General features: G+C 36.6%; 1 long non-coding RNA gene across 1 annotated transcript in view; it reads left to right on the top strand.

Annotated features, from left to right (window-relative positions):
- LOC137442444 (uncharacterized) overlaps positions 1–12,746 on the top strand; it is a 170,409-nt gene extending 157,663 nt beyond the window's left edge. The window contains exons 4-5 of the long non-coding RNA XR_010987685.1: positions 54–104; positions 12,681–12,746. This is a non-coding gene — a long non-coding RNA (uncharacterized lncRNA). The remainder of the gene's footprint in view (positions 1–53; positions 105–12,680) is intronic.
- Positions 12,747–13,973: the final 1,227 nt, after the last annotated feature.

The following is a 13,973-nucleotide window of genomic DNA, read 5'->3' as shown; positions in this document are numbered from 1 at the left end:
TAGGAATGTAATTACTGCACTCATTCCTGACATGTAATGTGTCTTTCCTTTAGGGAGGTGGGTGGACCAGCACGCAGAGCTCTCTGCTGAACTACAGAAATCAGGTTGGTTCTCCTGTTGCTTTCATTGGTACTGTGTGCTTCCAAAATATGTAAAGAGTTGATGGAGAAAGTGTCTGTGTAGTTCACATTACTAGAGAAATTTGTTTATTAGTTTGCACTGAGGTTTTTCCTATTCTTGTGCCTCATAATCGGCTTGATGCTTTTATTGCATTTTAGGCTTTTTAGATGACATACATGGATCTTTTATTTTTGATGAATAAGGTATTTTCTTGATAATTTACTGCCTCGTCACTCTGTAAAAACCATAGAAAATTCACCCTGCCTTAGGACTATTACAATTGGTATGAACCACCTAAGACTTCATTATAAATATATTTACCAGATAGAGACTAAAAAATGTTTGGGGAGACTTGGTGTATCTTAATTTCTACCTAGGTGGAGAGCTAATACTATGGACCTGGCCTATAACGAATGCAATGAAAGAGGACAAATTTCAATGTAGCCCAAGGATCACTTCTTCACCTAGTCATGCACTCATTTCCCAACTTTCTGTCCCAGCACTTTTTCTGCCTCTTTCATCCTTTATGGTTCTTTCTCTCTAATGAAGATGGTCCTATGCTCTGCCCCAAAAACATTATTTCCCCCTTAGTGAAATGCCACATTCTTCTACACAGTGCAGGAGTGTATGTTCTGAGCTTTGGGGGACTGCCAGGTCCACTAACTGTGTGAAGGGGGTGAAAGCACACAGAAGCACAATCCTTTTCAAGCTTTTCATTCCCTACAGAACATATTAACAAGTCTAAAAGCAGCTGTGCTTGCTACGGCTGTAGATCCGAAAAAATGTAGCCAGCCTTTTCCATGCCATGGGCTTCAGTCTAAATACATAATTACAGTTCCTTCTGTAGCCTCCAGTAAGGAGGAAACTTAAGCAACAAATCAGCACATTGTAGAAAGCTATGAAATTAGAGAAACGACTGTCAAATGGACTTTCCTTTTTATTTGTAATCATATGCATAAAATCACAAATAATAAAGTGGAAAACTTAAACTTCCATGAAAGACACTTTGCACTGCCTATATCATTGAGTTAATGTCAAATGCCTGTTTGATTTGGCTTTCCATAGTTCCCTTGTCATACACGTTAATATCAGCATCTGCAACAGAATTGCAATGCAGACCACTGCAAATTATCACCAGTTAAGAAAGAGCCAAAAGCATGTTATAGGTAGCACAGCCTCTTCAGTTTGCTTTTGTGGATAACCTATGCATATGTTTTCAATAAAAACTTACATTAAACACAAAAGTTATGCAGAGCATGATACATGAGCGACTTTATTGTTGGCATTGCATTTGCTTGTCCAAGATCAAATCCTACAACTTGGTCTCCTCTGCTGATCTTCATTCCAAATATTTCTTTTTAGTTAACAGTGCTCTAAAGAATTATTTGACCTCTCCTTTTTATATGGATCTCACAAGAGAGGTGCTCTTAACTTTATGTACATCTCTATAATAAAGAAGGGAAAATATTGAATTATTGAAACACCAGTTCTCAGACTGTGTAGAGATCTTTGGGGAATCTTTCATCTTAACAATATCTTTTTAAGCCTTGTCATAAAAAGAGATCAAAATTTCTGTAATTTCAGCTGGAAAATTTTGGATGCACTGCTGACTCAGTAAGTGTGAACCGTAGTTTTCAAAACAATCTCAAGGATGCCCAGAAATCACAAGAAAAGCAAACCATACTCCCCAGCCCCAAAAGCCATTTTCATAATATAATTCCAGTTATGAGTGGAACAAAACTTCTGTCTTATCTTTGTTACCACAAGAAACACTTTTTCTGAAAGTACCATTTCAGAAGATAGTATTTATCCCTGATTGACTGCCTTTGAGATAGTGGCACTTTCCATTTTATGGAAATACTGTAAAGCTTTGGACACTGAGGTTCAGAAGGGCCCTAGGGGTGAACAGAGAGCTGTCCAGGACCCTAAGACCTACAAGGGTGCAAACTGGATCTATTAACCAGCGCTACAAATTATCTAGTGTTTGAATGGGCATGCCTCTAGTCTCTGCGACAGTTCCCCACAAGGCTATTTTCTGTTAGTCCAGTGACTGCTATGAGCAATAGAAATAGGTCTAGCTGTTTAACATTTTCTTGTAGCTGGCTTCTACTTTCTGGATGTTGTGAACTCTTGCAAGTCCTCTTACAGTAAGTGCAAATGCTGCGGGTGAACATTGCTGAGTCTGGTTCCAAATAAATGCTTTTAGGATCACAGTTTTTTTGTAGTCATGTCCATGGTGTGGGCACAAACCACCTGATAATCAAAGCTTTACACCAGTGTAACTTTCCCCTGGTACCCAAAGAGATTTACCCTCCCACCTTTGTTTAAGGACCCTTGCAAGAATTGGCTGGGGACTTCCGTAGGAGTGTCACATATGTAGCAAGTCTTTTTGTATTTGTAGTGGTAGGAGCAGGGGATGACTGTAAGTACAGTATTTCTTCCTAGTAGCAGTGTTATTAAACATCCTTATTGATTATAATTAGTTTTTAGTAATATATGAATTAATAGTAAGATCAGTAATTAGTGCATCTTGTATGGTATATGTCTGTGGTTGCTGTTACCCCATTTGTGAATCAATGATGTGCTTGGTCTTCAAGTAGCAGAATGTCACTGTGTTTATAGATGTCTAAGTAAGCAGTACTCTGTGTGTAGTTCATTCAACTCCCCCAGGAGCAGTAGGTGATACAAATGTCAGTGTTCTTCACTGATATGTTAAGACATCATAAGACGATATCCTACTGATTTAATGGGCTTTTTACTACTTTCCATCCACTGAAATTAGGAAAGGGAAGGAAGGGAACCACCAACATCTGTATTTGTATTGTTTGCAAGTCTTTGCCTCTGCCAGGACACAAAAGTTCTCAGAGCTCAGTGGACTTTTTGCAGGCGCTGACTCTGATTGTTCAATAACTCAGTGTGAAAGCAGAAGCGGCATTGCATAAGCATTGACAATATGAAGCAAAATGCACTTAGACTGAAAAATGAACAAGTCTGGAAGGTTTTCTTGCATTCAGAAGGCATTGCCGAGATGAAAATAAGCAGATTTCTGAGGTTCTGAATGCAAATCTTGATGGTAACTGTTTGAATGTATAAAATAAATAAGTAGAATATCCCCAAATGAAGCCCTGCTTGAAGCACTGAACATGCCAGTGGGCAAGTTCTGCTTCAGACTCCAAGAGATAAAGTACACTAGTGTGTATTGGTTGGTCTAATTTATTAGGTGTCATTGCTGTATCACCAACTTCTGTTTGATTTTCTTATAAACTAGTAATTTCCTGAGTGAACTAATACTGCCACAGCCACTAGTACCTCTGCCTTGTAGAAGTTTTTTATTGTTGTGTATGCAACTAAATTGAAATATCTTTCACTTGAAATATTGACTTTAATATCTCATTTGAAAAATTCATGAAGCTTTTGATGTTAAATCCATACTCAATTTAGCCAAATGCCATTAGAATATGCAATATGCCTGAATACAGAGAGCATTATTGTCTGTGTTTCTGCAGAAGAATTACATTTTATGACTGTAACGTCAGGATCTTTTTTGGATTTGTTCATGGAGAAAAGAAAGGGAAAAGCAGCACATTAGAAGCAAAATGAAAAGTGGTATTGATTAGGCTCTCATTTACCCTCTCTTTGCTTCAGTCCCTAAATGCATGGAAATAAGGGTTGTGGCACAGCAAGTAACAATGCACTGTAATGAATGGAACAATCTTTGGAAAATTAGTGTAAACACGTATGATAGTGCACAGATGTTGCTCCTAGTAACTGTCGTACATTTATTTTACATCTCCATTTACATACATCTCTTTATTTCCTAATAGTATCATAATAGAAACATGACAATAGTTAATGATTTCATAAATCATGGAATGTAAAGCTGATAGAGAGGTAGAACGTTAATTGAAACCTATAGCCTGTAGTACATTCGAATTACATCTCCTAAATGACTCATGAGAAAAATACCCCTCTTTTACAGAGAAAGACAAAGACAGGTAAAAAACTAGGCTTTCAGCAAATTAAATTTTTTTTTCCACCAGTAAAACAGAGACTGGCAAATGTTGCAAAATGTCCTGAGTGCTAATAGAATGGTATTTGCCTTTAGTAATTTATGGCCACTTTCCCCCCAGCTATCGATCACATTTGAAAAAAGTAAACTGCATTAACATTTTAGGCAATAATGACTTCAGAAAATGTTTGATTTTTATCACTACCAAAACTGATGTCATGATACTTGGTTCTTTAGCAGATGTGGGAGAGGGGAGTGCATCCAGCCTGTAACATATTTGTGCAAGTGCCCACACGTAATCGAAAAAACTGGATGTAAACTAATACTTTGAGCTTCTTATCTTATCTTAAAACATAAAAAGTAAGTTGATGGCACATGTCCGGAGACTGCTGTCTGGCAGTGTAGTTAGATGTCCAGAGGCATTGGGGTCCAGGAGGAAGGGAGAACTGCTCTCTGCCGCCATCTTCTGGCCAGTCCTTGGGACACAAATCCCCTCAGCTTCATCTCCTGCGTGGTTTACCAAACCTCCTGTTGCCTCAACTGAGAGGACAATCACAGCCATTTTAAACAAGCTCATACTGGAAAAATAACTTTTTTTTTTTTTTTTTTTTTTTTTTTTTTAATTTCCAAAGGGCAACTAAATATTAACAAACTCATGCAGGTGTATATTAAAGTGAGCATTGCAAACTGCCAGCCTCGGGAAGGTGAAGGCTCTATGAATGAATCCAGAGCTTTAGTGCCAGGGATTTTATACTTGGAATTGGAGGTGTTGATTTTCCTGTGGTCAGATAGTCCTGAGTGCTCTGGAAACAAGTGTTACACATGATGGTGATCAGACTCATATTCCTACAGAGTATTTATATCTTGTAGCAGGAAACTCCTTCCTTTCAGTAGTTGACACTTTTTGAACCTCAAGGTTAGTGTGACAGCTGTTCCCTGAATACAGGTTCCCTGAATACAGGTCCTTGTGGGTTACTTTTGCTGAAGCTACAGAGGTGCAGGAAAGCTGCTTGAAAAATTAAATCTGACCGACTTCTTAGTAATTTTTTTTCTTACTTAAGTTGATGCCCTTCCATTTAACTATATGTTGTGCTCATTGAAGTATTTGGAGACTGCTTACAGAACTCACTGCTTTATTATTGGGAAGCTGTGTTGTGAGCTAGATTGACACTGAAACTGAAATTAGATTTGAAGCTTCAGACCTCAGATTAGATTTCTGGTTTTATCATAGGCCTTTGTCATTTGCAGAAATGTGTGATCTACAGAAGTGAGTTGAATGAAGGTTCTTGTATACTAATATAGTTAATGGTACTGTAGATAGCAACATAGCACCAGAAATTGATACTTGGTTCTTGTAAAATTAATTGTGACAATAATGAACACATGGAATTCGTTTACAAAATGTGCACAGAGTGAAACTGCTCTCCTCCTGAATCTTTTCATTGCTCATATTATTTGATATGTTTATCTCTGCAGAGCTATAGACTTATATTGCAGTTTGGTCATATGTTAAATTAATTGTGACAAGTTAAAATAGCTGTTAAAGTGAGTGCTCCTGCAAATTAATTGACAGTTGATGAGTGCAGTTTATATATTTTCATAAGAATCATGTATGAGTATAAACAAAGGTTAAGTATTTTCACACGCTTGAAGAAATGTTGTGAACTCTCTAAACACTGTTGTTGAGCCAGTTTTCAGTCCACATCATGGACCAACTGTCTATGTCACATTTCTTGAGCTTTTCTATGAGGATATTATGGGAGACAGTATCAAAAGCCTTACTGAAGTCAAGGTATATGACATCCACTGCTCTTCCCTCATCTACCCATTTGGTCGTGGTTTTGTAGGCTATCAGATTAATCAGACAGGATCTCCCCTTGGTAAATCCATGTTGGCTACTCCTGATAACTTTCTTGTCTTCCATGTGGTTAGAGATGACCTTCAGGATGAGATGCTCCATCATCTTTCCAGAGATGGAGGTGAGGCTGACTGGTTTGTAGTTGCAAGGGTCCTCCTTCTTGCCTTTTTTGATCAGCATGTGGCTATACACTTGGGTGTATCAAACACAAAAACACATGCTTCCTAAAACAAATTGCATCCTTTATTTGGATCACTTACTCAATAGCTCTAAATTTCTGACTTCTAGTTTCAGCCAGGTAAGATGAGGTGGCATGTTCAGCCCATGTTATTAAAGAAATTGGTTCACCTATTTGATTTCGTGTCATTGTAGTTCCAGCCATTCATTTATTCAATAAACAGTTTGGTATGTTCAGGGAAATAATGAATATTGATTAAAAAATCGATCACTTATTAAGAAACCGTCTAAGGGAAATTGTTTATCCAGTCAATTTTAATTTTTGATTTGTTATTTATATTTTCCAATTTAATCCACCCCTCCCTTAGGCTCCCAAACTACCAAACAAATCAGGAAGAAGGGCAGAGAAACACTGGCAGCACTTGTGCAAAGAACACAAACCCTAATGCTTTCATTTTAGATTAGGCAGGTTGAAGTAGGCCATAATAAAGGAGATTGTGATTGAAAACTGTGGATACATTACCTCATGCACTTTTGGCTATTGGACCGAAACTTTAACTTTTAATAGGATTTATTAGGCTCTCTACTTCCCACCTATTACATCAGTCAACTCTGACGCTGTCAAAACACAACAGTTACAAAAACATTATAGGTTTCGTCTGAGCTGGCAGAGATTCTGAGCATGGAGGCAGCGAGAGAGGCATACACAAAAGCTCTGGAGCATTTATCCATTCTCGTGACATGAGACCTAGGCTGTGAACGGATTTGCTGAATATAATTTTCTGCAAGGGAATAGATTAACCATCTCCCATCTGATCTGTTTTATCTGAATAATTCTAGTTTCATTGCAAGTAATTCTAGTTTCATTGCTCATTACACCAATAAAGAAAGCCGCCTTGATCCTTACAGGCAATAGACAAATACTTCTGCATCCCCAGTGACTAGTTTACTTTGTGTGATTTTCATACACCAGTTGGAAAAAGTTCTGCCTCTGAATTTGCCCAGAGTTATGAATCTTCCCTCTCTGTCACTGTGTGACTGAATATAGTTCTCCTTTTTAGTAAAGCAGAGGTGTGCTAATCTCTTAACACTTAAAGTCAGTATTAAATATGCTTTTCTCACATGAAGTTCTCCCATAACAAATTTCATGTCAGAATGTTAATTTTCAAGAAATATGGAAATACTTGTATAAAGTATGGGGGAGATATTTTAACAATTTAAAGCCTTGCTTCTGGACACCTTTCTGGGACAGACACATTACAATAATCAAGAAATATCATATATATATATACATCTGTCTGTTCTTACATGGAGAAGGCTGTGGAAACACTACCTGCAATCTGTCATGCTGCTTTTGTGGGTCTTGAGTTTATAAACACTCCCTTGTGAACAGCAGACAAGTAACAATGCTTGAACAAGAACTGCATAGGCAGAGTGAAAGGCCAGGACTGTGTGGCCTGATATCTACAGAGGAAGGAAGGTGTTCTGTAGAGGATGGCTTACAAAAGGAGGAGATGCAGTTTTGGTATGGCTTTCAGACTCTGTGGAAACTGAAGACCCTGAAGTATGTTTAGTAGTGTTAAATAATCAAGCAAAAACTATTCAAAGTAGTTGTGTTGCTAAACTTTCAAATATATGGAAGGGTAAGGGAAGAACTAATCTTGTGGTTTTTTTCTCTAGTGAGGTCACATACATAAAAGCAAAACTCGTGATACCTAGCTTCTGTAGTTTCATTCTGCCTTTTAAAATTCTGTGGGAAATTGTCATTGGCTATGTTTATGTTCACTCATATGGAGAGGTTTTATACTAGAATTTGCTTTATCCATTATATTTACTGGGATTTTGCTTGTGGATGACTTTCATTCCTCTTAATTCATGTATTCATTCATCACTTTTCAAGGCAGATGAGGTGTGCCTTTCCTTTTGTTTCCATTTCCTCAGTTCACAAAAAAGCTTGAACCTGCTCTGTTATTGAAACAGGGAAATAAAAGTGTGTTCTAAAATATCATCTTTTTACACTTAAATAGTACAGGCTGTAGTGTGAAAAACTATGAGCAGGATGAAGCTGAATAACATTTTCACAAATGTTTAAAAATACTCATAGAGAGTAAGACTGTTTTGCAACTCAGGGTTGTATACAAAAGGCTTCCTTGAGGTCTCTCATGGATCCAGTTCTACTTTACAATAGTACAACAGCAGGCACTGTTACAGTTTCTTGGGAGAGTTTGCAAGCACTTGGGAGATTAGCTTTAGAATTCACAAGATCTTGATAAATATTGGGGGGAAAGGAAAACAAGACGTAATTCCAGATTACATGATCAGGATTCTTAGATTTAAAATCAGGGAGAAAACTGCTCTTTGAAGTGATGCCTGAGATACAATACTCTACCTGGTTTTTCGTCAAGATAACTGTGGCCTAATCAGAGGCTTGCCAAAGAGAACAAAGTCCTTGTTAAGATACAAGGATAGCTTGGCACAAAGCAAGTTAAACTCAGGTCATTGTGTGGATTTATCTATAAGGCTAAGAGCACAAATGTTGGATCCATATTCCCAGCCATTATTCCATGAAACCTTTATTTCCTCTAGATGCGATCACTTTAGAAAAAGCTAGGTAATACTGACTCAACCTAAATTTCCATCTGGTGTCAGCCCATCGTAATCAGTAAATATTCAGGAAGAGTAAGGCAATGCTGAGTTGTTTCATGCATCTGAAAAATTAACAGCATTCTGTCTCACACATTGAAAAAGACCATAGGGGTGTTTCACATTGCCTTGCCTTTCTAAAGAACAGGTATTTCTATAGGTCACTATGAAAGAAGTTCTAGAGATGAAAGTGGTTTATTAACTCGGAGCAGCAGTAAGCTTTATTTAAAGACAAAGCCCAAATACTGTTTAAATTTTCCAATTCAAGGCTAGTTAAATGTAGTGACAAGGTTTAGTGGCCATTTGTGGTGTTCAGACAACAGCTGGACTCTATAGTCTGAAAGGACTTTTCCAGCTGAAATCGTTCTATGATTCTGATTGCCACAATTTGCCCTGAACTGCCGACTGTGTATACCCTACATATGTTCATGCTTTTATCTCACGAGTCTCCCACTCCTAAGTGTAATACAGAGTAGTTCCAGCCATTCCTGGGTGTAGGGAGTAAGGCCTGTTGTGCTTACATCAGGCTTAAAGTGTAGTGTAGTTAACTGGTGTTGCAATAATTTTGAGTAATTTTAGAAGTTATTTGTGTTAACAAATATTAATGAAAATGTAAAGACATGGTAAGAAAGTACATTTGCTCTTAATGACAGCCTCCATTCATTAGGGTGCAGTGTGTTACTCTCTATCCACCAGAGGTGTCTAAAGCCCTTAGCGTGTGCTGTGACTGATTATCATTGTGAATTGTCCTGTTTTCTTGTATTACTGCATTATTCTAATCCTCTCTGTATATATGGAGCTGCATCCTTTTTACTTGACAGCAAAGATTAAAATCAAGCTGTCCAGAAGACATGGTGCAGCTTTAGTCCTCTCTTGAAATTATATATGGGATGGGCAAACATCAGCAAACACTCAAGAAAAATCCCCCTGACCCTCCAACTATTCTTGCTGGCATCTTTAGGTACTTTTATAGTAATTTCCTTTCCAATAAATAATGAGTGCATTGTGCCAGAAGAAAAACAAAAGCAAAAACACAATCTCAAACTTTATTTAATTGGTATTTGTTCAGAATGTGGATTTTACAGTAGTCCCAATTTAAATTACATTAGTGCTCAGAATGTTATGTTTTCCCCACTAGAATCCTTGATATCCAAGCAAAGCATACTATACTGGAATCATTAAATTAAAGTGGCTATTTATGATTGTTTTAAACCAAATGGTTTGAACCAGCTCAATTCCCAGGCTGACATTAAATAGCATGCACACTGCTACTGTGTAATTGTGACAACACATTTTAGAATGTTCCTTATATGTACAGAATGGAAAAAAAAAATCCTATTACCATTTTATTCAACATGAAAAACTATTAAAGCCTGCAATTCAAATATGCCTTTTTGAAACTATTGAATTAACAGAGGTAGATTAAAATATAAATGCACTTGTTAAGTAATATTTTATTTTCAAACCCCATTTTCTCTTTATATTATTTATACAGTTGGTGTGTTTGACCAAGAGAATTGATATATTGTCCTCAATAGGGTAAATATCCACTGTGATTACTTATTTAATTGCCAGGGCAATCTTGCTTCTAGCAGTAAGTCGCTGCTTAAGAAAAGAAGTCTGTTGCTGTTTCTCCAAACAGAGCATTGTATCCAGTAGAGGAGTCTGTCCTTCCTGATTCCCTGTGAGATCATAAACCTTATACTCTGTATGTATAGTAGCTTGCTGCAAGGACAGTGTATTAACCCAAACCCTCTGTACCTGAGCTCCTGTTAGAAAGGAGGCAGTCAGGCTAACTGCCACCTGCGAACATGGAGCTGTACCCAATCTATTTTTTGGAGTTCATGGCTGAGTATCTTGATAACAAGATAAAAGTATTGCACGGTGTTAAAAATATCAGAGATCAATTTAAAAAGATGGAAAGCGTAGTGTTTATTCACATTCCCAGGCACAAAACTGAGTATGTTCACTACACAGTTTGGGTGCTTAATAAGCCCAAGTCCCGATGAATTGGTTCTTGACAGTTATGAATGGTAGAGTAGCTGCATTAAAGCAATGAGGGAGCTAACAGCAGGTTTGAAACTGGGTTTGAATAAATCATCAACCAAACATGTAACAGTATTGTAACAGTAGGCCAAAACCTCTACAGCCATGTGATTACTAGTTGCCAGGAGACCATGGATCTTGGGCATTCTGAAAATACTGAAATAATATTGTGTGCCTCGAATTTATAGGTTCTTTTGGAAAATCTAATACATTGAGATTTACTAAAATATAACTACTTTGTCGGGATGCATGTAAAGCTTTTAGACAAAACATAGTTTCAAGAACAGTTTCTTTTGCCCATAGATCTACTTTTCTTCTGTATGATTCATAATGTATTTAGAAAGAATATTTGCAAAGCATGATGTAGTATTTAAAATCTTGACTAATTCATTGCCTCTAATGAACACATGCAAAATTATTGTTGTGCTCTTAGGCATCCATCCTGCTATCTCCTTGCTTACATGGGTAACTTTATGCTTTCAAGTAGTCTAGTGGAGGTCAAATGCACTGCTTTCATGTTTAAACATAATCACATTAATGAGCCTTTAAAAGCTAAGATCTAATACTCTGTTTGCAATTACCTTTCCTGCAAAAAATCCCATTGTTAGATTATGTCGGTGGTAGAAGCAGTACATCAAATCAGTCTCTTTTGTCCCCTTTTTTTCAGAAAGAATTTTGCCTGTGTCAGATGTGTGTGTTTCTGTGCTATCCACAGATGCAGTGTGTAAGTCATAGGCCTGATTTACAGGGGGATTTTTAGGCTATCTTCTGATTTTGTGGATGAAATATTGAACTTGAGTTGAATTAAATAGATGTTTACTTCTCCAATGTGTGATCCCAGAGAGCAAAGAGTCAGAATGACTCTTCATAGGCTGCTCCTCTAGCTCATAAGCCATCTTCTGAAAAACAAGCAACATGCAATCATCATCAGCACTTGCTACACAACTTGGGATAAGTATAGGAAACCTCAGAGACTGTTCAGGCAGCTGATGTATCAAGGTTTATTTTTCTGATTTCTAGTTTTGCCACAAATTTTCTTTTTATGATGCGGGGCAGTTCCTTAATTTTCCAGGTAATGAGGAAGACTTCTCTTTCTTACAAGTCAGGAAACAGCATTATTTACTGACTATAGCACTATTCTGTTTGTGAGTACAAGCACACAGCTAGTTAAGTTACACTAAAAGAAATAACAGGGGGAAAAAAATCGGATGATTTGTGAAGTGTAAATTCATGGTGCATTTAAATTCTGTCTCAAGCAGATACAATGAATACACCAGTTATATTCCTTTTGTAAATAGAGTTAATACAGACACAAGAATTTCTTCAGTACAATATGGTTTTGCAAGAGTTCAATCAAAGCAGAATTTATTCTTTAGAAGAATTTCCTTCTGTAGGACAGAAATGTCATAAAATAGACACTAGGTAAAGCTTGGAAGGGAGAAATAAGAGTGAGTGAATATAAGGGCATGTGAAGAACATCACTATCCAGCAACAGCAGCAAAACAGTTTCAATTTTCTGGATTATTAATTCAAATTCACACACACACGCCAGTTAAAATTAAAGGCCTTTTTTTACTGCTCTAGTTTAAATTAAAGATTATATTCTGCTCCACAAGTCTGAATTAAATAGCTTATTTTGCACACCAAGCTCTCATTTTAAAGCTAATAAAGAAAAGACATAGCATGTACGTGCAAGCTTGAGACAGGAAGGGTCTAAATTACTACACCTGTTTCACTTGGGAGCTACTTTATTAGTGTTAACAAAACTTGGCTTTCATTTTGGCAGTCAGAAGCACATTTAGAACAAGCATTTCTTTGTTTTGACAGAAAGGCTGTGGTAAATGAATGACGTTTGAGCGAGGTGTGAAATGTGAAGGTACAAAATTAACTGGTAAGATAATTACTGTTCTAATTCTGCATAAACAAGCGTTTTGAAAATCATTAATAGTTCAGGGAAATAATGTTAGTGATTAAATAAGGTGGTTTGCATCACTGAGCACAACTAAGCTGCTTTAATTACATTTGAAAGCAAGGGAAAGCAGATAATTAAAATTAGCACAGTGTTCCTGAATGACCAGCACTGCATTGTTGCCCTAACCTGTTTAATTGCTTGTTTATTAATAATATGTCTTTATTTTCCCCTCTTCTGCATTTAAGAAAATTATTAAAGAAGCTAAAATGTGTAAAGAGAATCTGGCTATGTATACTTATCAGAATATGCAATGCAGATAGAACCCAGGGAATTACTTAGAAGGCAAGCCAACATCATTCAAAAGTCATAACTTTTCTTCATATTAATAATGTTTTCTTCCTGAGTCACATTCATATGTCAATCACGTTCATGGACAAGAAAAATGGCTTTTGGCACAATTGCTGAATTGCAGCATTTTGTAGCTGCTTTATTTTTGAAACCTCTTGAATACTAAATTGTTAGCTAAAATATGGGTAATAAATCTAAGGCTAATCAATAATAAATTGTGGAAAACATGAGGAAAAATATTGTCTAAATTAAACGAGAGCTTTGTATTCTCTTGGCCCTTTTTAAACAAAACTTTTGCTAAACTTACAATGTGCAATAGGTAGATCTGTTCTCAGCAAAGACAAGACTCAGAATTCCAAGTTTTCCAGCATTTTCCTTCAGATGAGAGGAATATCTCTATCAGACATCTGACTTTCTCTTCCTAGTCCCTCATGAGCCGTTTTTAGTTTCACATTATTAGCATAAAACTATAGAATGTAGCTAGGAGAGGTGTTAATCTGCACACTTCAAACAAATATACAGTATAATACAATGAAGACAACTAAAAATAGAGCAAAATGCTAATTTATTTTTTTATATTTAGGTATAATCAAGTCAAGTTAAAGCAGACATAATGTTTTCCAAATTGATTTAGTATTTATACTGTACCTCTGATGTGAAAGGCTCAGATGCATAATAATTTACATACATATACATTTTAAACAGAAAAACTTCATAAAAATGTGAAGTTCTATACAGAAAGATAGCACATCCTTAAGAAAGCAGGTTAAATCACGGGAATTATGCTTATGGATCTGATAAGCAATTAAAACAAGAAGTTAAAATTAACTTCATGAATAGTAGAGAATATTCAGCAGACA

The sequence above is a fragment of the Melanerpes formicivorus genome, unplaced genomic scaffold (assembly GCF_026170545.1).
Source record: "Melanerpes formicivorus ecotype bairdi unplaced genomic scaffold, bMelFor1.0.p_v2 SCAF_7, whole genome shotgun sequence".
In the NCBI taxonomy this organism is placed as follows: domain Eukaryota; kingdom Metazoa; phylum Chordata; class Aves; order Piciformes; family Picidae; genus Melanerpes; species Melanerpes formicivorus.
The sequence above is the reverse complement of the archived record's forward strand: the minus strand, read 5'-3'. Positions and strand labels throughout refer to the sequence as shown.